Source organism: Octopus bimaculoides, chromosome 25 (genome assembly GCF_046866305.1).
Source record: "Octopus bimaculoides isolate indiv1 chromosome 25, ASM4686630v1, whole genome shotgun sequence".
Classification (NCBI taxonomy): domain Eukaryota; kingdom Metazoa; phylum Mollusca; class Cephalopoda; order Octopoda; family Octopodidae; genus Octopus; species Octopus bimaculoides.
Genome location: NC_142952.1, coordinates 21,594,008 through 21,609,007, shown reverse-complemented (window position 1 = coordinate 21,609,007; position 15,000 = coordinate 21,594,008). Strand labels below are relative to the sequence as shown.

Sequence of the window (15,000 nt, the reverse complement as noted above, 5' to 3'; positions counted from 1 at the left end):
CAAGAGTTGCATAAATAGTGTACATTTACAGATACTCGATACACCCGCATGTATGTGTGTGTGTAATTGTGTACATATATAGTCCTATATATATATTTGCAACACACACAAATACATTATTGTTATTGTTGTTGTCGTTGTTGTAATTATTATTTTTATTATAAACTGCATACTTTTTGTTTCAACATACTCGTGGATAAAATACGATAAACATATGCAAAAATCAGAGTGCACCATTTTTTTGTCTGGAATCACAGAAAATAGGTAAGAATCCTAAAAATCTAGTGGTATACGGTCACCTCGACCTGATAGAAATATGGACGAAATATCCGACAAATCACTCGTCAACATCTATGTAATAGATACATTAGTCATTGTGTCACTGATATACTGATATAAAAATGGGATGGTCACATGGAACGTGTTTGGTCAAAGAGTTAATTCACCCTCTCATGAAGAGAGTTAACTTCAATCTAAACAACACCAATAATAACAACAGTTAGTGACTCCACGGCAGAAAGCCTTCGGTCGCAAGCTTGATTAATCATAGGGATGATCTGGGGCTAAAGAACAATAATTAATATTGTTAAAATTTAAATCACCAAGGGAAATAGCTTTAGTGGGCAATATCATAGAGAGAGGGAGATAGATGGATAGAGAGAGTGAGATATATATATATATATATATATATATATATATATATATATATATATAGAGAGAGAGAGAGAGAGAGAGAGAGAGAGAGACTGTTACCCTCGAAATGTACCGCTGCAATACTGTTTCCTGCCAGTGAGAATAGAACTATTTCCTGTATTTGGTTTCAGAAAGATGTCTCAGAACGAAATCAGGTTGTCTATAGCCTTAATAATTGCAACTTGAACTTTACCGATTCGAAAGACTCTAAGACCTAAAAGTAAGGAACAGAGCTGAATGCTTTCTTGCAAACCAGCCAAAAAAACCGCACCTCTGATATCACAGTTTTGATCTAGTCTTCTTGCTTTCCTATGTGGTTGTTCAAATGTGATATTATTACTTACACAGTGACCTTGGAGGTCAGACAGGTTGCATACATTTTAAACATGAGTTTCTCGCACACAATTGGTCAGTAAGTTTTCGCTATGTAAATGGCATTGATTTTAAGTAACAGTTTGCAAACCTGCTTAGTATGTTGATGTCTTCAATGAGAGCTTCTTCGTAAAGATCAATAAGAAACTACCTAAAAATGTGAAATTTTTGTTCCAGTATCGAACAACCGACGCCCCTTCTTGGTTCTTTCCTATCCAGAAGGTTTGGGATTACAGTCTGAAGTTTTGCTAATGATCTGGATGCATTTGTTTTAAAACGGAGAAAATATTTGCTCCAGATTTCTTCAAGCAATTTCGCCTCAGCCCAGATTTTTCTCTAAAATGAATCTGTATTTTCCTGGGAAAGAGCTTTTGTAACGTTTATTGATGGTCCCTTCATGTCTCTGCCGATAGCTGATTAGTTTCAATGTATGAATGTTTACATATATATATGTATGACTCTGTGTGTGCGTGCGTGCGTGTAGATGTTTTCCGTTAACGAGTTTGATGCCGCAATGTAGCAGAAACACTTAGGTTTACAAACAACGGTGCTTGCCAGCTACACCAGCTGTTTCTATTTTAAATACAAATCCCTCGTTCACAATATATTTTTAACGCTTACGCGAACCTCTTTGTCTATCTATCTATCTATCTATCGATCGATCTATCGATCGATCTGCTAATTACCTCTCACAGTGTGTACGTGCGCACGCGCACACACAAGCTTATATACACACAAGCTTATATACACACTATATATAATATATATTATTATATAATATATTAGTTTATGTATATATTATCTCAGTTATTAAAACCTTTGATAATTTAAATTTGTTAATAGTTACCAGAGGTAGCAAAATTACACTAAAAAACAAGATATCACAGCCGTTTTACAGGTAGAGATACCAAGTTGAAGTGATACATTTTGAGAAGATATGGATAATAATAATAAATGGAGCAAAACGCATATAAATAAAAGTTCCTTTAATTCCTACACATGTTTCAAAATAAATGAGAGCACTTTCACAAAGAAGAAAGAGCTGCTGGGATTCCTCATATATTTCTCTTCAGGGAGTTCATAATAAAACATATAATAGCAAGACAAAAACGAAATGATGAGGTAACTTACGAGCAGAGATGTTACATGGTCAGTGACCGTTAGAAGGTTTGTTTACATAGAGATATAAAGGGGTCAATGATATTATATTATTATATAATATATATCATATATATATTGTATACATCTATATGTTATATATTATATATATATATGTATTATATATATATATATATTATATATATATATGTTATATATTATATATATATATATATATATATTATATATATTATATATATAGAGCCGCCCGCATAGCTCAGTCGGTAGAGCATCAGACTTTTACGGATATCTTAATTGCATTGAAGTGATCTGAGGGTCGCGGGTTCAAGTCCCTCTGCGGGCGATGCAATACTTTTTTTATAGGCGTAGGAGTGGCTGTGTGGTAAGTAGCTTGCTTACCAACCACATGGTTCTGGGTTCAGTCCCATTGCGTGGCATCTTGGGCAAGTGTCTTCTACTATAGCCTCGGGCCGACCAAAGCCTTGTGAGCAGATTTGGTAGACGGAAACTGAAAGAAGCCCGTCGTATATATGTATATATATGTATATGTATGTGTTTGTATATGTTTGTGCGTCTGTGTTTGTTCCCCCCCCCAACATCGCTTGACAACCGATGCTGGTGTGTTTACGTCCCCGTAACTTAGCGGTTCGGCAAAAGAGAACGATAGAATAAGTACTAGGCTTCCAAAGAATAAGTCCTGGGGTCGATTTGCTCGACTAAAAAGGCGGTGCTCCAGCATGGCCACAGTCAAAATGACTGAAACAAGTAAAAGAGTAAAAGAGTATGTATATATATTATATATGTATATATATCATATATATTATATATATATATGAATATATGTCATATTATATATATATATATATATATATATATATATATGTGTGTGTGTGTGTGTGTGTGTGTGTGTGTGTGTTCTTGTCCCATTTTAGTATTATATATATATATATAATACTAAAATGGGACAAGAACACAAAACATCCAGACAATAATAGATAGATAGATAGATACAGAGATACAGAGATATAACAACAAAAAATACGGATAGAGAAAATTACATCTTTATTATAGATCTTACCTTATAAAGCTGACAATTGTTTCTATTGCATTAGCATACATACATACATACATACATACAAGCATGCATGCATGCATGTTTGATGGCTGCAAACTCTAGTTTGAGTATTGCCATCACCTAATTGAAAGTCCCACACCTGCGAAGGCTACCACCAGTCATTTTTGTGACAGGTCTTACTTTTTTTTCGAGCGATGCCTGTGCATGATGATTTTTTTTTTATAGTGGGGAAAGGATTTTCTCAAATCCAATCCCACTGTCTGTACATGGACAACATAAACTCGAAAAGAAGTAGGGTGATCGTTGGACACCTTATAGGACGAAAAATAAGACCTGTTAAAGGGTAGAAGAGCTCATGAGCAGTCAACAGCCATCCAACAATATATGTACATGTGTACATATGGAAATACTAGGCTGGTGTCTAGACGCGCGGTTCACCCACAGGGAGTGGGAGACCCGTCTGTTGTTGTTACAACAACTCTCTAGGATAAGCAAATTCTGAGAGAAAACCTGCGACATTGACAATATTATATATATATATATATATATATATATATATATATATATATATATATATATATATATATATACTTTATTTAAAAGCAGCAGTCCGATGAACGGGAACGTGAAACTCAGAGTAACGGTTTTTTTGTTATATTTCTGCTGCTTTTAAATAAAGCATATTACTCTACCTCTGGTATTTGAGTACTCTTTTTTCCACCTTGTTGCACATTTCATGTGCTTACTCCGGTATATATATATATATATATATTAAATCTCTGAACGAGGTACTAACAGTAACTGCACGATAAGGTGAAGTATATTTGCCACTTAAATGTGGCTGACCCCGAGGGGTGGATATATATATATATATATATATATATATATATATATATATATATATATATATATACCCATACATATATACACATTTATATATATATACACACACACACGCACAAACACACACACACACACACACACACACACACACACACACACACACACACACACACACACATATATATATATATAGAATATCATTAAAATGAATATTAATATCCTCGAAAAAATATTTTTACAACGTTATCACGGATATCCAAAATTAGTGAAATTCAAATTGAACATCTGAAATATTACCAGTATATAGACGCTAACAAAAAGAACACTTAAAGCGAATTGAACCCAAGACATTGTTTCATTCAACTAATGGTGAACATCATTAGATAACGAGAATATTTTATGCAAGTAAAAAATAAACGTATTTAAGAAAAATCATGTTTGTATTCAAGTATTGGTGACGTCAGCGGATAACAAAATAAAAAAAAAAAAAACTAAGAATTCTACATCATGGCAATTAGAAATATATATAGAAATATAATTTTTAAAAAAGGTTATTTTTGTATTCACCTATTGGTGACATCACTGGATAACTAAATAATAAAAAATAAAGGTAAGAATTCTACGTTATGATTATTAGAAATCTAGATAATTTTCGACACAATTAGTTATCTATTTATCAAATGTATTTAACCTTTATTATATAATATATGAATTAACTTTATTATATAATATATGGAAAATTATTATAATAAAGAACTGAAATATTTGAATGTCTTTCTAAATTTATGGTAACATCTTATTGTAAAGTTTATGTTCTGAGTTCAAATTCCGCCGAGGTCGACTTTGCTTTTCATCCTTTCAGGGTCTATAAATTAAGTGCCAGTTGCGTACTGGGGTCGATCCAATCGACTGGCCCCCCTCCCCTAAAATTTTAGGGCCTTGTACCTAGAGTAGAAAAGAATGTTTGTGATGATGTGATTGGTTTTACCAAACGCAAAGGCCAAGATTGGCCTAATTAAAATGATAAGGGGATCAACAAGTTACTTTTTGAAAAGAGAACACTTTCGACCTTGCGCAAAGGTGGCTACACCACCACAGGAAAATAAAATTTCCCAGCGCACTAAAATATGTGAAATCTCCTGTTTAGCGAGTGGTGATCTATTTTTCCTTTCTTTCCTTAGTTTCAGAGGCTCAACTAAGACAGATCTTTTGACCTCCCTTCTCTGACTAAACTATGGAAAATGTTGTTATATCAACTGAACTACCTATTCGTTGAATAATAATGAAGTGACTGATTATTCCACACAAATTTGTACCTTTAACGTAATCTTGAAACAGAATCAGTATGACAAAGATGGTTATTTGAATGACAAATACAGTCTAACAGTCGGGCTTCCGCATAATTTCAGTTTAGATTACCTCGAGTTTGTGATAAAAAAACATTCAATCTAGCTACCGTACAACGGGATTTCACTCAGTACCTCATGATCCTAAAACGAATTTCTTAACCATTCGCTTTTCCTCAGAGTTGTTTCCTTATGCACTCGGTACAGCTAAATTCAATTGCTACGTAAATTTGCGTAGATTTTACGCTAAAAGAATATTGGTTTTTGATAAAGATGCCAAATTTCGGTGGCAAAAATCTACTTCCAGTAGGATTTCAACTCAGAATATTAAAGAACGCAACAAAATTCACAAGGCATTTTGTCATGTTTTCTGTTAAACGAGAGTGATTTACACGCTAAAGGACAGTTCTTTTCTTTATCCATAACGAACATGATACGTTTTCGTATTTTACTTGTTGGGTCTGTGGAAAAGGGCAGAGCTCACGACCCTTGCAGACCCTTCGAGGCTGATGAGATTGATACTGCTTCAAGTCAATACCTACATGAAAGACATGAGCGGGTAGGAGGTTCCATCCTGGGGATGAAAAATTGGATATAGTGGTTAGTACAGGAAAAGGAGGAGATGCACTGAGGATGATGAAAAGTGTAGAGATGAGTGGGTTGCGGGTGTGTGAGTAGTGGAGGTACGAGACCATCCAGCTCCAAGAAGCAGAGGCCATTATAATTGCGATAGAAAAGACAAAGAGGGGACAATACACTTGTGAACCAGAGACTGCAATATACCCGTCAGTGATGGAGTGTCATTCAACCGAGTGACCTTTCTCTAGATGTGATCCAAAATATCTGTGTGTAGCCTCAGCACTGACCCAGACGTGGGAGCAGTATTCCATTTTGTGCCTCACTTGAGCTTTGCTGAGTTGTTGGGAGCTGAAATATCTTGTCCTTAAAGAGAAATGCTCGTCTTTGGGATGCGGTCGCAACTATGCTAAGGATGTGCTTTTGCCAGGAAATATCCTACGTGATAGTCAGGCTCAACATTTGGAGCGACCTGCTGCTTATATTAACACTATGGTGGTGTTTTCTGAATATCAGTAGTGCTTGAGGGTTTTTGCTATCATATTATTATTATTGTTCAGTAGTTTTATTTTTATAACGTGCTTTCACTTCACTGCCGAGCGCAGCTCTGTGTGCCTTGGGTATGTGCTGTGGTTTGTTGTGATGCTCTTATGGTTACTGTATTGAAAGTGTTTTGCGTAGGATGTGTGCAGTGCCCAGTAGTGCAATGTTCTGTATGTTATATATATTCGTAAGTCCTGGTGTTTTTATGTATTTGTCTGAATATTTTTTTATTATACCTAAGGCACCTACTATGATAGGAATTGTTTCTGTTTTTAGATTCCACATTCGAGTTACCTCTATTTCCAGGTCTTTGTATTTTGAAAGATTTTCCATTTCTTTTAGGGAAACGTCATCTGCTGGTATTGATACATCAATTAGAAAGCATTTTTTTTCTTCATGATATTTGACAACTATATCTGGTCTATTGGCCTTAATTTCTCTATCTGTGTGTATTGGCATATCCCAGAGTATGGTTGCTTTCTTGTTTTCTGTGACCTTTTCTGGCGTATGCTTATACCATCTTTTTTCTGTTGTTATTCCATAGTGTTGGCATAGCTTCCAGTGTATATAGGTCCCAGCTCTGTCGTGTCTGTGAATATATTCCTTCTTAGCCAGGACTGGGCAGCCAGGGATAATATGATTTATTGTTTCTTGTCCATCTCCACATATTCTACAGTTACTTGTTATGTTTCTTTTCATTATATGTTTTTGGTAATTTCTGGTGGGGAGGCTTTAGTCTTGTGCAGCAATTAAAAAATCCTTCAGTCTCTGCTTTGAGTCCTGAGCTTCTCGACCATTGCTGGGATTTTTCTCTGTCTATTTCTTTTGCATTTAGTTTAGCCCAGTATTTACCATGTAGGGGCTATTCTTGCCATCGTTTTATCATGGTCCGTTGCTGTTCTAGTTTTAGTTTGGATTTCATTTGTTTTATAGCTTTTGTTGTTTCTTCTTCTTCGTCTTCGCATTTGTTAGGTAGTATGATTTCTTGTTTGTATTTGTCAGCTTCCTTAAATACTGAAAACAGTTTTTTGTTTTGCTCGTGTTTTGTGGCTATTTGTATTAGTTTTCCTTGCTTCTGGAGTAGGTATTTTTGCAGTCCTATGGTGGTTATTTTATAATAGTTTTCCAGCTGTATAAGACCCCTGCCACCTTCTGTGCGTTGTATATATAGCCTTTCTATGTCAGATTTTGGGTGGTGCATCCTATATCCTGTCATTATTTTTCTTGTTTTCCTGTCTATTTTAGATAGTTCATTTAGTGTCCAGTTACGGATATTGTAGCTGTAACTTATAACTGGGACATCTAAAGTGTTAATACCTATTATCTTGTTTTTAACATTGAGCTCTGTTTTTAGTATTGATCTAACTCGTCTATAGTACTCTTTCTTTATTTTCCCTTTCATTTGTGTGTGTTGTATCCTAACTAGTTCATTGACTGCTAAATATTTGTATGGCTGGCTTTCGTCTAGTTCTCTTATTTCATTGGCTTTATCTAGTGTGATGTTGCTACTTTTAACTAATTTTCCTCTTTTCAGGGTTGCTTTGGCACATTTTTCTAATCTGAATTTCATATCTATTTCCTTGGTAAAGCCATGTACTGTCTGTAGTAGTGTTTCCAGCTCTTTGTCATTTCTGGCGTATAATTTTAGGTCATTCATATATAAAAGGTAGTTGACTGTTTTTCCGTAACATTTGTATCCGCATCTAGTTCTATTTAGCAATTCAGTTAAATGTGTGAGTGCCAGGTAGAACAGGAGTGGAGAGAGCGTGTCTCCCTGGAATATTCCTCTTCTAATGGGGATGGCTTTCGTTTTCACAAGTCCCCCTTTTGTTTGGAGCTGTAGCACTGTCTGCCATTTCTTCATGGAGTGCCTTATGTATTTCATAATAATTGGTGCCACCTTGTTTATAGCTAGTGTATCGAGAATCCACGTGTGGGGAACACTGTCGAAAGCCTTTTGGTAGTCCACCCAGGCCATACTGAGGCCTTTCTTCTTTCTGCGGCTGTCTTCAGTTATGGCTTTATTGATCAATAATTGATCTTTACAGCCGTATGAGCCCTTGCAGCATCCCTTCTGCTCTTCTGGAAACAGGTTGTTATTTTCCAGGTGCTTACTCAATCTCTACGATATTATTGCAGTAAAGGCTTTGTAGATCGTAGGGAGACAGGTTATAGGTCTGTAGTTTTGTGGTTTCTCCGTTTCCGTGGATTTGGGAATTAAGATGGTTTTCCCTTTCGTGAGCCATTCAGGCATTGTCTCTGGCTCTGCTAGTATGTTGTTAAAGTTTTCTGCCAGCTTTTTGTGCATTCCTGTCAGGTGTTTTAACCAGAAGTTGGGGATCTTATGTTAGCTAGTTTGTTAGGTGCCTTCCAGTTGCTTAGTCTTTGCAGTGTCTGGATGACTTCTTCAGTTGTTATAGGGGTCCAGAGTTGCTCAGGTGCTAAGTTCGTTGTTTTAATGGTCCTTTTCTGGGGTTGTTGCTTCACCGACCATATTTGTTTCCAGAATTCTTCCAGTTCTTCTGCTGTTGGTGCTGCAGTAATGTCTATTTTTTTACCCAGTTCTTGGTAGTTTTTTGGGGTTGGATTTGAACTGTTTGTTTTGTTCAAAGAAACGTTGGCGTTTCTCATACCGGCGAATCGTTTGTGCTTTGGCGAGGATATCTTGCTTTAGCTTTTCTTTTGCCTCAGGTAAGTCTTTTTCTGTAATGTTGTATTTGTACAGTATTTTTGTTTTCATCTTGTTACTTAGTTGTGTTGATTGTCTACTAATTTCGTTGAGAATCGATAAATCTTTTCTCTTTTTTAAAAATTTTGTTTTGGATATTATTTATCCACAAGGTCTGTTTGGATGGTAGAACTCCTGTTCGGATGGGTTTGAGTGAGTATCCTGCTTCTTTTGTGGCTGCAGTGGCTGCCGCATATATTATGTCATTGAGCTCAGTGATATTGCCAGTTGTTTCTGTGGCTGTTAGTTCCGTGACGGCCAGGTTTAAGCTATTTATTATTGATGTTTTATTGTCTATTTTGATTTTTGGGAGATATAATCTGTGGTCCATTCTAAGATCTGTGGTTTTCAGTTCTTTGATTATTCACATTTTCATAGTATCGTAATTATTAGGTTTCCCTTAGTTGTTCCCAGGTTTTAGATTTGTTTTGCCTTCCTTTTCATTCATATGATTGTCTGTGGTGTTCTGGATTGGTGCTTTTTTTGCATTATTATACATCTCTACGGTCTGGGTTTGTTGTTTTTTGTTTACTTCGTTTTTGCCGGAGATGTTACGTTTGTCCTCGTGTTTTACTATCTCAGTGTTTATGTTATTATTTGGCATTATTGTGTGACTACTATCTAGATTTTCCTGATGTATTTTTCCTTTCAATTGTTCTATTTCTATTTCTGATATTTTTTTTGATTTGACAATGTATCTTCTTATGTTAGCTAGTTTGTTAGGGTTCAATGTTTTATCGAGGTCTTTATTTAGATTATTTTTCTTCCATATTTTATATGTATGCGTTGTTGCGCTTTCGTTTTTTGGGTAGAGCACTGCTGTAAAATAGGCGTGTAGGATCGAAATGTATTCCTTACGTGTCCATTTATGCCGTTTTTGTTTTGTTTGCGAGACATGAGGAACAACGTCCGGCCCTTTATTTTGACGGTCGTCGTTTTCGTAGGGTATCGGTCCGTTTATTTCTGTTGTCAGATTGTTTTGCACGTTCAGATCTTCGTACTTTATGCGTAACAAGCTTACAGTACGCACTTCTCGGTTGTTATTCTTGGGTGGAATAATACCGGTATTATTTAATCTGTTTGTAATTTTTTTGTTCATGGTGTTTGGGTTCGGAGATGGGCTGGTGTTGATGTAACACGTGTGTTTACGTTCGCTGTGCGGATGATATCTAGTTAAAATACATCATTATATTTGGAAAAATAGAAATAAATTTCAATGAGTATTACTTACTCGGATATAGTCCAACCCTTTGTCAGCTATTTTTTGGCTCCATGCGATGTCTTTATTTCCGATGTTTTTGGATAAATTTCGGAGCAGTGATTTATCGTTCTCACATGTTAAACGTCCCCGGTGTAGTCTTCTGTTACACGTCCCCGGTGTAGTCTTCTGTTAAACGTCCCCGGTGTAGTCTTCTTCTTCTTCTTCTTCTTCTTCTTCTTCTTCTTCTTCTTCTTCTTCTTCTTCTTCTTCTTCTTCTTCTTCTTCTTCTTCTTCTTCTTCTTCTTCTTCTTCTTCTTCTTATTATTATTATTATTATTATTATTATTATTATTATTATTATTATTATTATTATTATTATTATTATTGAGTCAGAGAGTAGAGCATGCCATCAACGTGATACTGAGGTACGAACATACGAAGCCCAATATACCCATTATGACTACCCGTCTGATAAGGGTACCCCAAGCATCACAGCTATATGTGCGCAACATGCCATGAAAGTGACACTGGGGTACAAATATACGAAATCCAATATACACATCATGACTACCCGTCTGATAAGGGTACACCAGGCATCACAACCATATGTGCGCGACATGGTAATATCATACCAAGGTAAACAATGCATCACCTTGCAGGTAGGGCCCAGTTAGAATTTTCTTCAGATCGAGTAGCCCATCCAACTCAAAAGGTCCCTGAATAAAGTTTGTTTTAAGGATGATGTAAAAAAACACTCACGCGTCCAGGGGGTGAATTATTCAAACCCCAAAGAATTCCTCTCAACACATGGCTATGACGCTCCCCTGCAATCATTAGATGCACATATCATCAGCCACTAAGGGACTTGCTCAACTGGTTAAAGTCAAACAACTGACAAGCAAATCTGTGGTATTGAGCAGAATATTTGCTGTTGCCCATCTTTTATATCAAGACAAAACAATGTACATGATAACACTTCCAATCAGTTAAGATCAAAAGCCATGACAGCCAGTGCCTGGTACTGCATTAGAGCATTTATTATTATTACCATCTCTTTATCACAGGTTTTGCTGGAGCTTCGCGAGTCTTGAATGCGTAGTGGGCTTACTATCTGTAGCCTATGGTACAATGCTATTCGTTCTTTGCAGCTAATACTTTCCTGATTATTCTGGCCGCGCCAAGGAGGCAAACCTTTTGTAGCAGTTCTACTGGGTACTCTATCCCAATTTCCTTTATATTCCTCTTGATACCTTCCCAAGTACCCAACAAGAATTGGTACTATCTTCACTTACTTCATGTTCCATATCCGGGCTATTTCGTACTTAAGAGGGTTGTATCCATCTATATACCTATCTTTTCGTCTCCCTTATTGACTATTTGTGGGTCAAAGGGCCATGTAACATCAACTGTATAGCATATGTGGTGCACCTTTTCCACCACCACTCGGTCCGGTCTGTTATGCTCTAGCATCTGATCTGTATGGATTGGGAACTCCCAGAGGATTTTGCTAGTCTCCGACTCTGCCACTCTCTGCGGTTTGTGCTCATACCACGTCTTACCCATCTCTAGCTTCCACTTTTCGCACACTTCCAATGTAGCACTTTCGCTACCTGGTCGTGTCGCCACAACTTGAAATGGTTTTGGGCAAGTCTAGGACATCATATAATGGTATGCATGATTCTTTAGTAAAACCAAGGGAGATTTTAGCTCAACGTAAAATTACCATTGCGACCCAATATGGAAAATCAATAATCTTTTGCCACCTATGTTTTTCGAATGTCAAAACAGAAACAAAAACGAACGAAAAACAACAAAAAAAAAATTCCAAAAATGAGGCACGCGTAACAGTTCACATTTTTTCAGAGAGATATTCTTCAATTTTCCAGGTAAATGTTTGGGTATTGTATCATTAATTTCTGTGGTTTATTGTATCATATATTCATACAAATTTTATATTTTATTTTATGAAATATTTCAAAAGCAAAATAACTGGTCTTCGTAACTCTTTCAGATTTACACTGTCACCTAGAGAGTGAAAAGCGTTGCATTAAAGGTAAATCAACGAAAGACAAACAATTTTACACGTAAACAATAATACGGAGTAAAGCGAAAAGGTCACGTAAATAAACGAACAGGCTATGAGGAAAACGTTGAAGAGAGGATTTGTTTAAAATGGATTTCTAACATAGCCCCGTACTCATGTATGTACGTTTGAACGTACATACGAATGTACGTATGTATGTATGTATGTATGTATGTATGTATGTATGTATGTATGTATGTATGTATGTATTCAAGCATGTATGTATGTATGTGTGTGTATGTATGTATGTGCGTGTATGTATGTATGTATGTATGTATGTATGTATTGGGTCATCCTATAAATAATACGGCTTTTAAATTTTTATTTTTATTTTTAAGTATTAAGAAAAACAAAGTTCTTTTTTAATCTAAAATATACTCTCCTTCATTTTCTACAATGCTCTTCCATCTATCTGGTGCACTTGCAAGTTCCCTCTTCCAAAATTCACTTATCCGTGACGAAAAATACTCCTCCAGTACTGTTCTGACCTCGTCTACGAATTCATATTTTTTCCGTCCAAATGATTTTGAAGACTGAAGAATAAATGATAATCAGATAGGGCAATGTCCAGCGAATATGGTGGGTGGGGCATCGTTTCCCATTCAAACTGCTCCAGCCTTTGGAATGTCATCTTCGCTGTATGTGGCTGAGCATTATCCTGATGGAAGAATAATTTTCATTTTCAAACCAAAGATGGTCGTTTTTCTTCTAGCGCTGACTTAAGTCGCCCAAACTGCTCGCAGTTGATCTCCTTTGTCATCGTTTGGTTTGAGTTTAAAAGTTCAAAGTCGACTAAACCCTTCATATCCGACCAGATAGATAGCAACACCATATGTGAGTGAAGACCTTCTTTAGCCTGGGGTGTCGGTGTTTCTCCTTTCGCTACTCACTGTCTTCGACGCTTGACATTTTTATAGAGAACCCATTTCTCGACACCAGTCACTATTCGGTCAAAAAAAGCTTCATTTGTGAGACGTGACAGCAAAGAAGAGTACACATTCACTCTCTGCGCACGATTAGACTCGGAAATTTTCTGAGGAACCCATTGATCCAATTTGCTGACATTTCCGATGGCACGCAAGTGTTGATGAATGGTTGAATGACTAAATCCAAGCTTTTCTGCTAGTTCCTCAACAGTTACGATGAAATTTTGTTCCGCAAGGGTTTGCAGGACGTCCTCGTCGAGCTCTACAGATCTTCCAGGGCGAGACTCGTCTTCTAGGTTGTAGTTTCTGGCTCGGAATTTCTGGAACCATCATTGACACTGGCTTATGCTTATTGTCCGATCCCCATATACTGCATTAATATCCCTTGCACTTTCCATTGCGTTGTTGCTTTATTGAACTCAACTGTTAAAATAACTGTTAAAATCGAACGGCACTTTTCAAAACTCGCAGTAAGAGTGAGCACAAGGTAAAATTACTACCTGCTTTTATAGCAAGTTGATGCAGGTAAATTAGTCGGTCCCCCTCCGATTTTTAGTTCATATAATTGAAAAAACCACATTGTTTATAGGATTGCCCAATATGTATGTATGTATGTACGTACGTACGTACGTACGTATGTATGTATGTATGTATGTATGTATGTATGTATGTATGTATGTATGTGTGTGCATGTATGTATGTATGTGTATGTGTTTATGCATGTATGTTTGTATGTATGCTTGCATGTATATATATATATGTATGTGTATGTATGCATCTGTGTGTGTATATGTGTGTATGTTTGTATGCAGGCATATATGTATGTATGCATGCATGCATGTACGTACGTACATATGTATGCCTGCCTGCATGCTTGTATGTATGTCTGTATGATTTTTCTTTGAGTTTAATTTCTTAAGAGAGTTCAAGCCGGTCGCTAACAAAGCAACAAGACTTTTTCAGCTTGGAAAGTTTCCGGTATTCGTAAATATTAGGTTGAGTTAGTGTATTGGTTGAACTGCCGATGCACCCAATTGCCTGTGTCTAAGAATCTCACATAGAGAATTTTTGGAATGCCTTACAAATTTCACTGTGCCACTATTAGATTGGACTTGGAGAAACCACGTCAGTTTATTTTACCCATTCTCCACGAAACCGAGTATTTCTAAGTTTTTCTGGAAATTTGTGTGCATAACCCAATGCACCTATGATGATAGGTACAGTTGAGAATTTATAGTTAGGATACAGGAGTTGTAAGTTCCGCATTAAATCACCATTATTGTTCTCTTTTCTTCTGGACTTTGGATTGTACATTTACATCCGCTGGGCAAGCTGACCTGTACAACAGTGCATGACTTTAGTTCCCTGACTTTAGTTTGCACCGAATCGATGTTTTTATTTTATGTATGTATGTATGTATGTATGTATGTATGTATGTATGTACGTACGTACGTACGTATGTATGTATATATGTATGTATGTATGTATGTATGTA

The 15,000-nt window shown here is 36.4% G+C and overlaps 1 protein-coding gene and 1 non-coding gene across 2 annotated transcripts in view; one reads left to right on the top strand and one right to left on the bottom strand.

Moving 5' to 3' along the window:
- LOC149131124 (norrin-like) overlaps nt 1-15,000 on the bottom strand; it is a 130,031-nt gene that overhangs the window by 106,451 nt on the left and 8,580 nt on the right. The window lies entirely within an intron of this gene.
- On the top strand, nt 2,430-2,527 carry Trnak-uuu (transfer RNA lysine (anticodon UUU)). Its single transcript has 2 exons — nt 2,430-2,466; nt 2,492-2,527. It is a non-coding gene; the product is annotated as a tRNA-Lys (tRNA).